We start from the raw sequence: 16,357 nt of genomic DNA on the forward strand, positions 1-16,357 counted from the left end.
TGAGGTGCCGCTATGCTGAATTGTGCCTTTCATATTGTCATGGAATGAGGTGATGATACTTAGTAGCTTTGGTGGACATCTGATCTTTGCTAGTAGTCTGAAGAGACCACGTCTGCTGACGAGGTCAAAGGCTTTGGTGAGATCAATGAAAGCAACGTAGAGGGGCATCTGTTGTTCGCGGCATTTCTCCTGTATCTGACGAAGGGAGAACAGCATGTCAATGGTCGATCTCTCTGCACGAATGCTGCACTGTGCCTCAGGGTAGACGCGCTCGGCCAGCTTCTGGAGCCTGTTTAAAGCGACTCGAGCAAAGAAGTTTCCCCTCAATCTTCTTTGTTCTAACGAGAATAACCCCAGCTTTTCCAACCCAACCTTGTAACTAAAATCCCCCATCCCTGAAACAATTCTAGTTAATCTCCTCTGCACCCTCTCAAGGACTCTCACATCCTTCCTAAAGTGGTGACCAGAACTGGATCTAATACTCAAGTTGTTGCCGAACCAGAGCTTTATAAAGGTTCAGCATAACCTTCCTGCTTTTGTACTCAATACCTCTATTTATGAACCCCAAGATCCCATATGCTTCACTAACCCCTCTCTCAATATGTCCTGCCACCTTCAAAGATCATGTACACCCAGGTCATTCTGGATTACTCCCGGTGCCACGTGCTATTGAGTATAGGAATAGGAGGATAGAGCAGATGAATGCGTGGCTGAGGAGATGGTGCAGGAGGGAGGGCTTTAGTTTCCTGGATCACTGGGTCTGTTTCTGGCTAAGGTGGGACCTGTACAAGTTGGACGGGTTGCACCTGAAGCGGAACGGGACAAACATCCTTGCTGGGAGGTTTGCTAGTGCTGTTGGGGGTGGGGGGTTTAAAACTAATTTGGCAGTGGGATGGGATACAGAGTGGAGTTACAGTAGGGTGTGATGTACAGACAAATATAGAAGAGAAACTGAGCAAGTCTGGAAGCAGAGAAAATATAGACCTGTTAAGGCACAAGTGAAAAATGCAAGGCTGGATTGCATCTATTTTAATGCAAGCAGTCTTACTAGTAAGGCAGATGAATTGAGGGCATTGATTAGCACATGGCATTATGATATTATTGCTATCACAGAGACATGGTTGTGGGAGGGGCAGGACTGGCAGCTCAATATTCCAAGATATAGAATCTTCAGGCATGACGAGGGAGGGGGTTAAAAAGGAGGTGGCTTTTCACTGTTGATCAAGGAGTCAATTACTGCAGTAAGGAGGGATGATATCTTAGAAGGTTCCTCAAATGAGGCCATATGGGTAGAACTTAAAAACAAAAAGGGGGCAATCACTTGGCTGGAAGTGTACCACAGGCCTCCAAACAGTCAGGGAGAGATAGAGGAGCAGATATGTAGGCAAATCTCAGAGGTGTAAAAATAAAAAGGTAATAATAGGGGATTTCAACATCCCCAATATCAACTTGGATAGTCTGAGTGCAAAAGGGCAGAATTCTTAAAATGCACACAGGAGAGCTTTTTTGAGCCAGTACGTAGATAGTCCTACAAGAGAAGGGGCAGTACTGGACCTAATCCTAGGGAAGGAAGCCGGACAAGTGGTAGAAGTGTCAGTGGGGGATAGTGACCATAACTCTAAGATTTAAGGTAGTTATGGAAAAGGGAAAAGTTAGACCGGAAATAAAGGTACTGAATTGGGGGAAGGCAAATTTTAAGATGATAAAACAGGATCTGGCCAAAGTGGACTGGGAGTAGCTACTTGTAGGAAAGTGTACATCAGATCAGTGGGAGTCATTCGAAGAGGAAATATTGAGAGTTCAGAGTCAACATGTACTCATTTAGGTGAAGAGCAGGACCAACAAGTCCAGGGAACCCTGGATGTCGAGGAATATAGAGGATTGGATCAGGGGAAAAATGGAGGCTTATGGCAGATTCAGAGCGCTGAAAACAGTGGAGGCACTGGAGGAGTGTAGAAAGTGTAGGAGGGTACTTAACTTTTTTTTTATGAGAGCGAAGAGGGGAGGTGCAAAAACACTGGCGGGCAAGATAAAGGAAAATCCTAAGGCATTTTCAAAGTATATTAAGGGCAAGAGGATAACCAGGGACCAAAGTGACAATCTGTGTGTGGAACCGGAGCACATAAGTGAGGTTTTAAATGATCACTTTTCATCTGTGTTCACTATGGAAAAGGACGATGTAGATATAGAGATCAGGGAGGAGGATTATGATATACTTGAACATATTAGCATTGAAAGGGAAGAAGTATTAGCTGTTTTAGCGGGCTTAAAAGTGGATAAATCCCCAGGCCCAGATGAGATGTATCCCAGGCTGTTATGTGAGTCAAGGGAGGAGATAGCAGGGGCTCTGACGCAAAATTTTCAAATCCTCTCTGGCCACAGGAGAGGTACCAGAGGATTGGAGGACAGCAAATGTGGAACCATTATTTAAGAAGGGTAGCAGGGATAAACCAGGTAATTACAGGCCGGTGAGTCTAACATCAATGGTTGGGAAACAATTGGAAAAAATTCTGAGGGACAGAATTAATCTCCACGTGGAGAGGCAGGGTTTAATCAGGGATAGTCAGCTTGGCTTTGTCAGGGGGAGATCGTGTCTAACTAACTTGATTGAATTTTTCGAGGCGGTGACGAAATGTGTAGATAAGGGTAAAGCAGTTGATGTAGTCTACATGGACATCAGTAAGGCTTTTGATAAGGTCCCGCATGGGAGATTGGTTAAGAAGGTAAGAGCCCATGGGATCCAGTGCAATTTGGCAAATTGGATCCAAAATTGGCTTAGTGGCAGGAGGCAGAGGGTAACGGTCGAGGTTGTTTTTGCAAATGGAAGCCTGTGACCAGTGGTGCACTGCAGGGATCGGTGCTGGGACCCTTGTTTGTAGTGTACATTAATGATTTAGACGTGAATGTAGGAGGTATGGTAAGTACGTTTGCAGATGACACGAAAATTGGTGGTGTCGTAAATAGTGAGGAGGAAAGCCTTAGATTACAGGACGATGTAGATGGGCTGGTAAGATGGGCAGAGCAGTGGCAAATGGAATTAAATCCTGAGAAGTGAGAGGTGATGCATTTTAGGAGGACTAATGAGGCAAGGGAATATACAATGGATGGTAGGACCCTAGGAAGTACAGATATTCAGAATGACCTTGGTGTACTTGTCCATAGATCACTGAAGGCAGCAGCACAGGTAGATAAGGTGGTTAGGAAGGCATATGGGATACTTGCCTTTATTAGCCAAGGCACAGAATATAAGAGCAGGGAGGTTATGATGGAGCTGTATAAAATGCTAGTTAGGCCACGGCTGGAGTACTGTGTGCAGTTCTGGGCGCCACACTATAGGATGGATGTCATTGCACTGGAGAGGGTGCAGAGGAGATTCACCAGGATGTTTCCTGGGCTGAAGCATTTCAGCTATGAAGAGAGACTGAAAAGGCTAGGGTTGTTTTCCTTAGAGCAGAGAAGGCTGAGAGGAGATATGATTGAGGTGTACAAAATTATGAGGGGCATTGATAGGTGAGACAAGAAGAGACTTTTTCCCTTAGCGGAGGGGTCAATAACCAGGAGGCATAGATTTAAGGTGAGGGGAGGGGATTTGAGGAAAAAAAAAATTCACCCAGAGGGTGGTTGGAATCTGGAACGCACTGCCTGAAGAAGTGGTAAAGACAGGAACTCTCACAACATTTAAGTTGTATTTAGATGAGCACTTGAAATGCCATAGCATACAAGGCTACGGGCCAAGTGCTGGAAAATGGGATTCGAATAGTTAGGTGCTGGATGGCCGGCACAGACCCGATGGGCAAAGGACCTGTTTCTGTGCTGTATAACTCTATGACATGCACCCCCAGGTCCCTCTGTTCCTGCACACTCTTTAGAACCTTAATGGTGCAGTTCTAATGAAAAATCACAGATCTGAAGCATTAACTCTTTCTCCACAGATGCTGCCAGACCTGTGTATTTCCAACATTTTATATTTTAATTTCAGATTTCCAGCATCCACAGTATTTTGCTTTTATTACCATTAAGTCAATATTGCCTCACCCTATTCTTTCTGCCAAAATACATCACCTCACACTTGTCAGTATTAAATTCATCTGCTACCTGTGTGCCCATTCTGCTGGTCTATCTGGGGTGTTGCAGGCAGTTCATACAATCTTCGCTGTTTGCCACCCCTCCAAGTTTGATGTCATTGGTAAATTTTGAGATTCTACTCTCTATTCCAAGATCCAGGTCATTTATATATAGCAAAAAGAAGTAGTCCCAGCATAGGGGAACACCTTCCTCCAGTCTGAAAAACAACCATTTTCTACAACTCTCAGTTTTCTGTCCTTAAGCCAATTTTTTATCCAATTGTCCATGACCCTCCTATTGCATGAGCCTCAATTTTGTTAACCAGCCTTTTATGTGGTACCTTATCAAATGCTTTCTGAAAATCCATATAAACAACATCTACTGCATTCCCTTCTTCAACCTTCTCTGTTTCTTCATCAAAAAATTCAACTGGATTAGTCAAGCATGATCTGCCTTTTATAAATCCGTGCTGACTATCCTTAATTAACTTGAACCTCTTCAAGTGTCTGTTGATTTTTTTCCCCCCTCATCATTGTTTCCAAAACCTTACCCAGCTCTGATAAACTAACTGGCCTGTAGTTGCTAGGACTGTCCTTACACTCTTTCTTGAATAAGGGTGTCATATTTGCCACTCTCCAATCCTCTGGCACCTCCCCCATATCCAGGGAAGATTGGAAGCTTATAGTCATCCCTTCCACCATCTCCATCCCCTCTTCCTTTAGCAACTTGTGATGCAAACCATCTGGACCTGGTGACTTATCTACCCTAAGCATAGCCAGCCTTTTTAGTACCTTCCCCTCTCAATTTTTACCCTATCCATTGCCTCTACTCTCTCTACTTTGTCAGATTCCACTTCCTTAGTGGACACTGATCGAGCATACTTAATTAAGTATACTAGCCTTGCCCTGTGCCTCTAAACATATATGATCCTCTCGGTCCCTAATAGGCCCCACTCCACCTCTTACTACCTGCCTACAATTTGCATGCTAGTCGAAGATTTTTGGGTTCCTTTTTATGTTGACTGTCATTCTATTCTCATATTCTGTCTTTGCCAGTCTTATTTTCCTCTTTACTTCCCTCTCCACTTATTGTATATGGCCTGGTTCTCACTTGAAGAATTCACCTGACATGCATCCTACAACCTCTTTTTTTTGTTTCATCATAATCTCTATCTCTCTCGTCATCCAAGGAGCCCTGTTTTTGGTTCCATTACCTTTTGCCCTTGTTGGAATGTACCTCGCCTTTACCTGAAGCATTTGTTCCTTAAACCTAACCCATTGTTCCGACACAGCTCTTCATGTCAGTCTTTAGTTCCGTGTTACCGTGGCTAGATCCCTTATCGCGTTGAAATTAGGCCTCTTCCAATCTAAACGTTCTACCTTATTTTTTTTTCTTGCTTTTCTGCATTACTAGATTAAACCTTTATGATACAATGACTCTTACCCAAGTGCTCCCCCATAGACACTTGGCCCACCTCATTTCCCAGTACCAAATCCAGCAATGCCTCTCTTCTAGTTGGGCTGAGAACATACTGATCAAGGATGTTCCCTGAACACATTTCAGAAATTCCTCCTGCTCCTTACCCTTTGCTGTAAAATTATCCCAATCAATATTTGGGTAATTAAAGTCCCCCAATATTGCCACTTTAGTTCTTGCACATCTCTGTGGTTTCCCCTCAGATTTTCTCCTCTACCCCCTCTCTATTTGGAGGCTTATAGAATACCCCTCGCAGTGTGATCACACCCTTTCTGCTTCTCAATTCTAACCAAATGGATTCTGTCCTTGCCCCCTGAAGGACATGCTCCCTTTCTGGCATTACTGTATAGTTGTCATTGACGAAATTGGCTTTGCGGAGCTACTGAGCCTAGCTAAAATTCTTGTACTTCCCTTGAAAGAGACTAGTAACCGTCTTGAAAATCAAATTATGATTACCTGCCATTTTTGCCCATTCCTTTCCCTGCTTCTGCCTTTTTAAAACTATTTTTGGTGAGTGCTGATGTAATTTTTGCGGGAACTTTTCGTCTTGAAGGAGTTAATGAGCTCAGCAGTGTGATTCAAGATGCACGAAGATGGCCATTAACCCACAGTACTTCAATAATCATGGTTTATTTCAACTGTGTATGTAAATTTATCTCGCCCACACTGCTTCCACTGCAGATTTGCCAGGAAATAGTTGTCGCATTGAAATAACTGTGAATGTATAGCTGTAATTGAAGTCTTAGAGTTCATCAGCACAATTAAGAAAAATATTTAGTCACAAAAAAGGCATTATCTATTTGTGGTACATATGGTGCAGTAAAAATACACCTTCACTTTGTCTTTTTCTCTTCTGTGTTGATAGGTCACTGAGGGTCACTTACTGGCCCAGAGCAGCGCTTGAAGTGGGAGTGATTTGGCCTCACTTCCTTGGTAACTGAGTAAGTACAGTATCAACCTTCCAGAACTCTGTGTTAATATTTAACTTTATGACACCTCTGAAGCCTTCTTGTGCATGTCGGATGTGAGATAAACCAAGCCTCTGTTAAGAGGAAGTATCTTTGGCAAGTGCAATATGTTATTTGTTTGGTTGCCTTAAAGCAGTGTTACCACAATATAATAAGTCTTTATATAGGCTAAGTTCCTGATAAAGGAATAGCCCACTGCAAAAACAAACTCGAGCTAGAGTTTGACATTATACACAATGGAATAAGCTTGTGTTGCAATGGATCTTAGATGTGCACAACAACCGTTTGCATTATCTTTTTAAGCTTCTCAGTTAAATACCTTGTTATTGATTTGATCGTTGACTCAGTTATATCATAAGAAGTAAAGTAAAAAACTGCAAATGCTGGAAACCTGAAATAAAGACAGTAAATGCTAGTAATACACTGCAGTCTGTCAGCATCTGTAAAAAGAAGAGACTAGTTAACCTTCTCGTATTACAAAAAACTTAAACTTGTTTAGCACTCTTCGTCTACAGAAAGTGTCTCAGAACATCATAAAGGAGGAAAGTAGGAAACAAATTGGGGCGAGGGAGCTCCAAACCCAGTCAAATAGAAGAGTTTTGGGGGAGATGTTTGAAAACAGAGGAAGAGGTGGCAAAATAGTGTTTTAGGAGGGGCGTTTCAGAGGCAGGAATGTAATGCTTAAAAGAAAGGCCATCAGTAGCAGAACAAAGTATGCAGGGGACCAACTAGTACCCGAGGAGCATGGGGCTAGAGTAGCTCACTGAGTAGGGTGTAACAAGGCTGTGGACAGATGTGAAAGCAAACGTGAGGATGTTGAATTGAATTTACAGGACCATCGAGTTTGGCAAAGCCAAGAGTGATGGGACGTTGTGAGGCAAGGACATAACCCAAGGCAGCATAAAATGATTTGATGTGATTTTTAGAGAATGATTCTAAGGTATTACAGAAATTGAGCTGAGAGGTGGTAAAGGGTAAGAGCATGGGTTTAGAGGTGGGAGATGCTTTGTAAGTGTAAGAATAGAGTTTTGGTCACAGAGTGGACGTAGGGAAGGAAGTTCAGCTGAGGGTCTGGCCTAGGTTCGTACGTCCAGACTCAGCCTGCGGTGACAGCTGGGAAGATTGATGTTAAACTGTGGGAAATTGTAGCATATCATAGTTTTGGCAGGCAATGGAAGAGGGTAGCAGTAGATTTGGAATTGAATGCAGAAGGTGGAAAAGTAAATCTGAATTTCATTAGTGTATGTGTATATACTGACCCAGTGTTTTTGAGTGGTGCTAACCCTGTGTTTCTGAATCATGTCGCTTGAGTTTTTAAAAATTCATTTACAGGATGTAGGCATTGCTGGCAAGGTCAGCAATTTTTGCCCATCCCTAATTGCCCTTGAGAAATTGGTGGTGAGCCACCGTCTTGTACCACTGCAGTCCATGTGGTGTAGGCACAAGAAGCTGTTAGGTAGGGTGTTCCAGGATTTTGACCCAGCACCGATGAAGGGATGGTGATATATTTCCAAGTCAGAATGGTTTGTAACCTCAAGGGAACCGGCAGATGATGGGGTTCCCATCAGTCTGCTGCCCTAGTCCTTCTAGGTGGTAGAGGTCACAAGTTTGGGAGGTGCTGTTCAAGGAGCATTGACGAATTGCTGAAGTGCGCTGGTGGTGGAGCAAACGTTTCAGGTGGTGGATGGGGTGCCAGTCAAGTTGGCTGCCTTGCCCTGGATGCTGTTGAACTTCTTGTGTTGTTGTAGTGAAAGGCAAATGGCGAGTAGTTCATCACACTCCTGACTTATGCCTTGTAGATAGTGGAGAGACTTTGGGGAGTTAGAAGGTGAGTCACTCGCTGCCAAATACCCAGCCTTTGTCCTGCTCTTGTAGCCACAGTATTTGTGACTCGACCAGTTCAGTTTCTAGTCGATGGTTACCCCTCAGGATGTTGATGGTGGGGCTAGGATGATGTAATGCTGTTGAATGTCAAGGGGAGGTGGTTAGAAGAGGAGGAAACGAAAGATGGAGCCTTGGAGTATGTGAGAGGTGGCCTAGTGAGAATGGATGAATCGATTGGAAACAATACAAAGTCTTTGTTGTAATAGGTGTGAGTAAAACAAAAAAAGTAGTGCTACTGAGGTGGTTGCAGAGTAGAGATTTTGGAGGAAGACAGAATGGTCGACATTATTGAATGCAGTGAAGAGATCAAAGAAGATGATGGCGACGAGCCAGATTTTGGCAAGTGGAATCACAGTGCTTTGGCAGGACAGAATCTGGAATGGAGCAGTTTGAACAAGGAGAGAGGGGAGAGGTGGAAATATAGCTGTGAAGTAACGATGTGTTCCTTGGTATTAGACCTGATAAGATGTCCTGTGGGATAGTTTACTGGACATCAATGCCCTTTGAAAAATCCATTCTGTTAAAGAAAAACTAAGAAAATGTCATGAGTGAAAGATTCTTTTCAAGGAACTGTGAACACATACTATTTATTCTTTCTTAGCGACTGACCTTTTTAGGTAACCAGTAGCAAAAGTGACATTAAATATTGTATTTTCTGGTAATGTAATTGGCTAGTCAGACTAGTCAGTTGCTAAGTAATGACACATCAGTAAATGTGCCTGCTTTTTTTTTGCCCCTCAATTTTACTGTGGCCAACAGCATACATTTTTAAATTCATTCTCAGGATGTGGGTGTCACTGGCAAGGCTGGCATTTATTACTGATCCCTAATTGCCCTTAATTGAGTGGCTTGCCAGGCCACTTTGGAGCACTTAAGAGTTAACCACATTGGTGTGGGACTGGAGTCAAATATAAGTCAAATGAGAACTGCAGGTTTCCTTACATAAAGGACATAAGTGACCCAGTTGAACTTTTACAACAATCTTACAGCTTCATGGTCACTTTTTTTTCACTTTTTTAAATTTCCAGATTGAATTCAGATTCTGAAGTTGAGAACTCAGATTCTTTGGTTTATTAGTCTAGGCCTCTGGATTATGAGCCGAGTAACATAACCAATATACTATATTTGCTTGTATTGTAATTGCTATCTTTACTTGCAAAAAAAGTGATGATCCATTAAGCTGGTTGCAAATGGTTAACTTCATACCTAATGTTATGCTAACACTGGTATTTGGGGTGTAAGCAAACTTTTCAAAAGCACCAATTTGGTGATTTTGTACCAATGTGCAGTTTTCCTTGTATATTTTTCAGCAATAAGCAAAGATGGTTTAAAATCAAAAAATCACTTATGTTGGGGAAAAAATATTTAGTGCCTTACACCATCTCTCATAAAGTCACAAAATGCTTCTCTTAGACTGAATTACTTCAAAATGCAGTGGCTGTTCAGTAGGTAAGCATTAATCAAAAACATGCTTGTCTAGATAAGACAAAAATTTGTTGCTTTGCTTTGTGTTTCACCAAATATGTCTGTAACAGCTCAATTTCTTATCCTGGGCTTCATCAAATTGCAGAAAACGATCATGTAGCTATATGGAAATTATTTCCAGCAAATTTTTAAAAAAACTCTTACTAAAGGTCACCTTAGTCCTGAGAAAGTTTATATCAGTTAACATCAAATCTACTGTGTGCTTTCCCCACCCCCTTTCCTGTTGCTTAAGCCAAAATATTTTCTTAAATTAGAAAATGGAGCAGTTATCAATCATGGACAGGAGTATGTGGTAGGTCTGAGACATTTTAAGCGATATTTATATTACAGTGGCCCTTCGAGAAGAAGTTGTTCTGTAGTACTGTAAGCTCCCGGTGCTGTGAAGTCTTCCCTGTTTACATTATAGGGTAGATTCCACAGTACTGGAGCAAAGTATAAACAACTACACATGTACAAACATGGAGGTTGTGATTTGTGACTAAAGTTGCTGGACCATCTCTGATAAGACTCTTGCATCTCAATTTCCACAACGATGGCTTTATTGCTAGACCTTTCCTGTGTTATGGCCAGGTGAGGAGGGGGGTCTCGGGCTCCCCTCTCACCCTCTTATTTGACCGCAACAGGGTTTGATACTTTTTAAACAGTGGTTGTGCTTACCACCTCCATAAGTGTTTTACCTCTTTACTTTTACAATGATCATGAAAGAACCAATCGGACAGGTTTTCTTGAGTTTAAATAAGAAATTACACTTAACACTCTAACCCTGATTTAAAATAATTAAAAATACGCTACACATTCACGCATACATTCACACGAGAATCACGTGCATGCAAATAGATTACAGAGGGAAAAATAGACAGCCTGGGAAGTAAATTATCCAGTAGTCCTTGGCTGAAGCTGGATTCTTGAAGTCCTCGCTGGTCAAAGTGCACTTTGTGGTTGCCTGGCTTTGCTAGGGTTTTCTTGAGGCAGAATTGTAGTTGGCTCTTTTCCCCTGGTTGCTGGCTGTAGTGGTCTGTAGACTTGATGTTTTCTGGAGAGAAAGGGAAGCACACAGCTTTCTGCTGCTGCACACTGAGTTCCTCCTTGTCTTCTGAGTGTAACAAAACTTTTCTGTGTTTTCAGAGATAGGTTTACGGTCATGTGGTTCTCTCAATCCCCTTTGTTTTTAATTCCGATACAAGGTTCAGAATTGGCTCCACAAGTTCCAGGATACCAGTATTTATACACAGTCAATGTGTCGGGATGGCCTTGACTGTCATGCTAATGAAGCAATCCTAGGTAATTCGGTTACTTAGAGAAAGCCATTGTTCTGGATCCAGGGTTTTTCAGACTTCTGTCTGCAGTTTGCTCAGTCTTGTATTTCAGATGCAAGTTGCAGTGGCCATCTTGGCTGCTAGCTTTTTATAAGTTACTGTAGAATTTTTTTCCATTATAAGTCTAATGTAAGTTTCCAACTGATGAAATTAATATTTATCATTTAACGTGTAGGGCTTTCTTAAAAGAGCACTTGGCCAACCTTAGCCAGAAAAAATAGTTGCCAGGGTGCTGTTGACTCTGGAAACTTTGGCAAAAATAATTCAGGTGCTTTCGAAGGGAGCAAGGCTACTTTATTTGCCTTACAGTGCTGCCTCCACCAATATTACTGTGAAGTAAATAGCTGCAATATAAACCAGACAGATTCAGCAGAAAGGGAACAGGGATAATTTATCGAACCACATCCAATCAAAGTAGTGCTATAAGATAAATGAGGTACAAAAGGGTAGTTTCATCACTTTACTATATTTGTATATAGAACTGAACAAAATTACTTTGTTGCTAACATGATGGCTTACATCTGATACAACAGATTTATTAATAAAAGCTATATTGAGCACCTAATACTGTATCTCAAAGTCTGGAAATGACTGATATCAGTGAACATTCAAAGGGTCTAAACTTCACTCTCTCTCCAACTCCTTCTCTCCCTTTAAGACCCTGCTCAAAACCCATCTCTGTGACCAATCGCTGGTCACTCTTCCTAATATCTTTTTGGCTCAATATCACATTTCTGATTAGGCTTCTGTGAAGTGAATTCGGACATTTTGCTACATAAAAAGTGCTATGTTAGTGCAAGTTGCTGTTTGTATGATATGCTTTTGTGTGCTGCTTTAACGGGTGTTAACTTGAATGGGTTCACGCCTCCATTAAATTAATAGAAGGATGTCATGCAAATAGATTCGGTATTTGTATGCTAATTTCACAAATAGTAATTTCTCGGTTATTGTGCCTGAGTCAGTGCATTCCTGGAAAGCTGCATTTGCTAACAACGCAATCTCTAGGTGGCACAGTACTGGAAAATGTGAAAATGCAGTCTCATGGACTGAAACATCACTGTCTGTGATGTCTCAGGTAGCCATCAGTAATAAAGATGGCGCTACTCAATTTAATACAAAAATGAAATTGAACCCAAGCAAGCCCCGTCACCCCTCAATGGCCGCGATAGCCACTTCCACCCACTGCCAACAGTACCCCACTCCCTCCTGCAATTGTCGCCTCAATTGCTGCGTTCAGTTTCCTGCGATTACCGCTTCTCTTCTCTGCTCCTTCTCACCACTCCATCCCACCTTTCCCGACTGCTCGCCACCCCCACCAGCTCCTGAATGCTCGCCGCTCACTCCCCGCCTTGCTGCCCGGAGAAGTAGCGGGGGGCGTGGGGTTGGGTTGGGTTGGAGCGAGTGGCGATGAAGGGAAGCGAGCAGTTGGGAGCGGCAAAATGGAGCCGCAAGCAGGCGGGAGCAGTCTGGAGCGGTGAGCAGGCAGGCGCAGAAGACGAATTGGGGGGGTGGGGGGGGGCATGCAGGTGGCAATTAAGCAGCGATTGTGGGAGGGAGCGGTGATTCAGGTGGCGATCACTGGTCGGAGCAGGGTACGGTTGGAGGGGATGGAGGTAGCGATTGCGACCATTAAGGGGTGAGGCAACACTCGGGCGTCATTACGTCTGATGTCATTCGTGGTGATTTCACTGCGTGCATGTATGGACCCATACTAGAAAACTGGCAAATGTTCGGACGCACTGATGATCACTCATCGGTGATCACTCTGTGCACGCGCTGCGTTGTCAAGAGAACCTCCGTTCCTGGAATTTAGCTTGTCGCAAAAACTCTTCCTTCACCCTATAAACAGAAGTAGGTGTTTCCACACTACGCTATCAGATACGTAATTTTTAACATGAAGTTGCATACTGCAAAGAAGAATTTGTTTATGCAAGCACTTTGCTAAATTAATATCTAGATAACAGTGTATTCTTGTTCAACATCAGGCTTGCAAAGTTCATTTCTTGATGAGTACTTGTCAATTAGTATGAAACAATATATATTCAGACCATTCCCTCTGAATGCTCAGTGGTTATGTTGAGACATATTGGCTCAGATTTTATGATCAGCAGTGAATGATTGGCTTTTGTGTGGCAACTTGTGGTCATTGGGAGTCTGATCCAGTGCGGCGCTCTCTACAGGGGATCTGGGACCGTGTGAACGGGGCAAGCAACAGCCAGTTGGATTGATGAATCCTTATTGAGGCATGCAGAATCTAAACCAGGAAGATAAATTTGAAAAGTTAATTCAATGGCCTGGGCTTTGCGTTGAGAATCATGGTGAAGCTATCAATCCAGAATTTGGAAGTTAAGTTCCAGTTACCTTGCTCCTCCACAGGCTGCGTTATGACAGTTCCTTGCCGACAGACTCGGCATTGAAATCGATCTTAGGATGTGAAGTTGTGATACCTATCCAGTGGTTACCCATTAAAAGTTAGTGAATTTTTAATGGTGTGATAAGTCATAATTACTGCCAAACTACCTCTCTGGCCCTGAAAATTTGATTTTGTAAGTGTGAAATTATATTCTTTCAGAATATAATTAGTGTTGGGAATTAAAAAAAAAATCTACTTTTTCTTTCAGTTTCTTTTATCTCCCTCCTAATTCTATCTTTCCCTCTTTAATTTGCTTTCTGTGCATGATTTAAATCTAATTTATACTTCCTGGTTTAGGCTCTGTGGGCAGAATTTTGTTCCGCTCTTAGAGGCAGGCACGGAGTTGGGGGGTCAGGAACAAATTGGCAGGGGGCATCGTTCCTGGCATTGCCATTTTGTCCTGGGCAGGGAAGGCCAAGGATGGCCCTCCTACCCCAGGTCAGTTGTGGCCCTCAAGTAGCTAATTAATGCCTACTTAAGGGTCTCTTCCTGCATCTACCTCCATTTAACGGAAGGTGGAGGGGCCTACCATTGCATGGCGATAGCGCCAAGTAAAACTCTGCCTTCTAGTGGGGGCAATCCAAGGCCCCCAGTGTGCCACCCTGGTGTCGATAGTTGCCTCCCCGGGAAGAACACCACCCCCCCACCCCCACTCCCAACCCCACTGCTGGGGCCTGTCTGGCCCCAGCAACCCTGATCCCACACTACCTCTGGGGTTTTCTCTCTCCTTGTTGCTGCGGGGCCTCCTGGAGGCGGGAGCTCGTCCCTTAAAGGGACAGTGTCCTCGGCGGCGGACAGTTATTTGGCTGACCCCTGTTCAATAGCTTTGAGGGTCTGATTGAGGGCCGAGGCGGATTCTCCCACCACGCACCCCCCCCCCCCCCCCCCCCACTTTCCAGCTTGCTGCTGGGACCCCCCCCCCCCCCAATCGCCAAGATAAAATGCAGGCCTGCAGGATTCATAAATCTGATTGGTTAAGAGCCATGCTGTTGCTTGTCCTGTTCATAAATTCCCTGCAGAGGGTGCTATGGTGGATCAGATGCCCAATGAGAGCGAGTCTATGTTCAAAAACTCTGTAGGCAGCTGTCAACATGATGAATGGCCAGCACTGTTCCTTCACCACTGACTGCAAAATATGGGCCATTGCAAAATCGTGTACAGAAAGTAAAATGAAGAGAGGGAAAGAAAGATGGGATTAAGAGAGCGCGATAAAAGAGACAAAGAAAATGTTAATTTTTAAAGAAATCTCCAACAATAGTTAAAATCTAAAGGTTATAAGACTCCGCAATTGTAAAAGTAAATTTTCTGTGCCAGGGAGGTTGTTTGATTGTAATTGAAATTCATCACTCCATTAAAAATTCACTTAATTCACTGAACCCTAACTTTTTCTGGCATGTTCAGTGGGTATCTGGTAGGTTAATGCCGCACTTTCACATTCTTTGTGTGTTTGCTGATCTTTCGGTGAGGTACTGGTGTAGCAATGCTTGTGGAGGAGCAGGGCAAAGTGGATAGCAACTTTCAGAATTCCATGTTTAACTGTACATGTGCAGATGCAGGAGATTTCTGTTCATTTTACTCCAGTAGCAGTGAGGTTATTCCTACCACAAAATCCAGGCCATTGAGTCAGGATGATATATCATGACCCAAAACTCTCAAGCACCGTAAACACTAGATTCAATCCCTCTTTAATTCCTTACATTTGATAGTGATGGCATGATGCTTGGAGTAGGATAATGCAATTGCTCTAAGCTGAGAAAGAATGTTTCTTGTGACCCCATTTAAATTGGGTCTTTAAAATCTCCTGTAGAAATTTTCATTGGTTACCCTTCCAGCATCTGCCAGTAATCCTGAGCTGAGGTATTCTTGGAGTCAAGATTAGCTTTCATCAAATGTTTACATTCAAGGCAAGTTTCGAGGGTGCTAATGTTGTCATTCTCATAACTTGTATGGATGTTGATTTTAAAGGTTTCTTCTAAGAATATCTATTTACATCAGTACTCTAGACTGTTGTAGACTTACCTTTCTAAATAATAAAGTTTACTCTTGAGCTAATGCATATTTAGTGTAAGTCCTGACTGATTTTCATGGTGAGAATATGAGGTTTAATGCAACGATAAGCAATCTAACTTTATGGCTTGGAAAACACTCATATTTGCTGTTAAGAATCACTCTGCTATTAAACCCTGATTATCTTTATATATTTTGTATTTAGCTTGTGTACATCATGTGTCACCAGCCAATGCTGCATTTTGTTAGAGATGTAAACCAAAATTTAAAAAGAAGGGAAAAAAGCAAGTTCTGCTGAGCCGGAGCCTAAAACTTTCAAGGAGTTTATGAACTTCTGTTTGAACGTAGCCATTTACAAGGAGCTCCAATTACTTGGTTTTCCATCTGAAATGTTTGAGTAATAGCCTTAAATGGACAGAAGTGGTCCTACATTACAACAGTGACTACACTTCAAAAGGTGCTAAATTGGCTGCAAATAAACCACTACATCAATACAAGTCTTCCTCTTCCCCTCTTTCCCCTCTCTCTCTCTTGCTCTCTCTTTCTCTTTCTCTCTCACTTTCCCTCCCCCTCCCCCTCCCATTCCAGATATCAAAGTGCACAGGAGGGGAGGAAGAACAGTGGCAGGGCTATAGTGATAGGGGATTCAATCGTAACAGGAACAGACAGGCGTTTCTGTGGCCGCAAAAGAGACTCCAGCATAGTATGTTGCCTCCCTGATGCAAGGGTCAAGGATGTCTCTG

At 42.9% G+C, this 16,357-nt stretch overlaps 1 protein-coding gene across 5 annotated transcripts in view; it reads left to right on the forward strand.

Annotated features, from left to right (window-relative positions):
* The window catches only part of LOC137371215 (F-box-like/WD repeat-containing protein TBL1X), a 375,589-nt gene that overhangs the window by 87,737 nt on the left and 271,495 nt on the right, over positions 1–16,357 (forward strand). For 4 of the 5 annotated variants that reach the window (XM_068033399.1, XM_068033400.1, XM_068033398.1 and 1 more), the window contains exon 2: positions 6,407–6,482. The exons of the other annotated variant lie outside the window; for it this stretch is intronic. The gene's annotated coding sequence lies outside the window, so the exon portion shown is untranslated. The remainder of the gene's footprint in view (positions 1–6,406; positions 6,483–16,357) is intronic. 5 annotated transcript variants of the gene reach the window in all.

The sequence above is a fragment of the Heterodontus francisci genome, chromosome 6 (genome assembly GCF_036365525.1).
Source record: "Heterodontus francisci isolate sHetFra1 chromosome 6, sHetFra1.hap1, whole genome shotgun sequence".
Lineage (NCBI taxonomy): Eukaryota > Metazoa > Chordata > Chondrichthyes > Heterodontiformes > Heterodontidae > Heterodontus > Heterodontus francisci.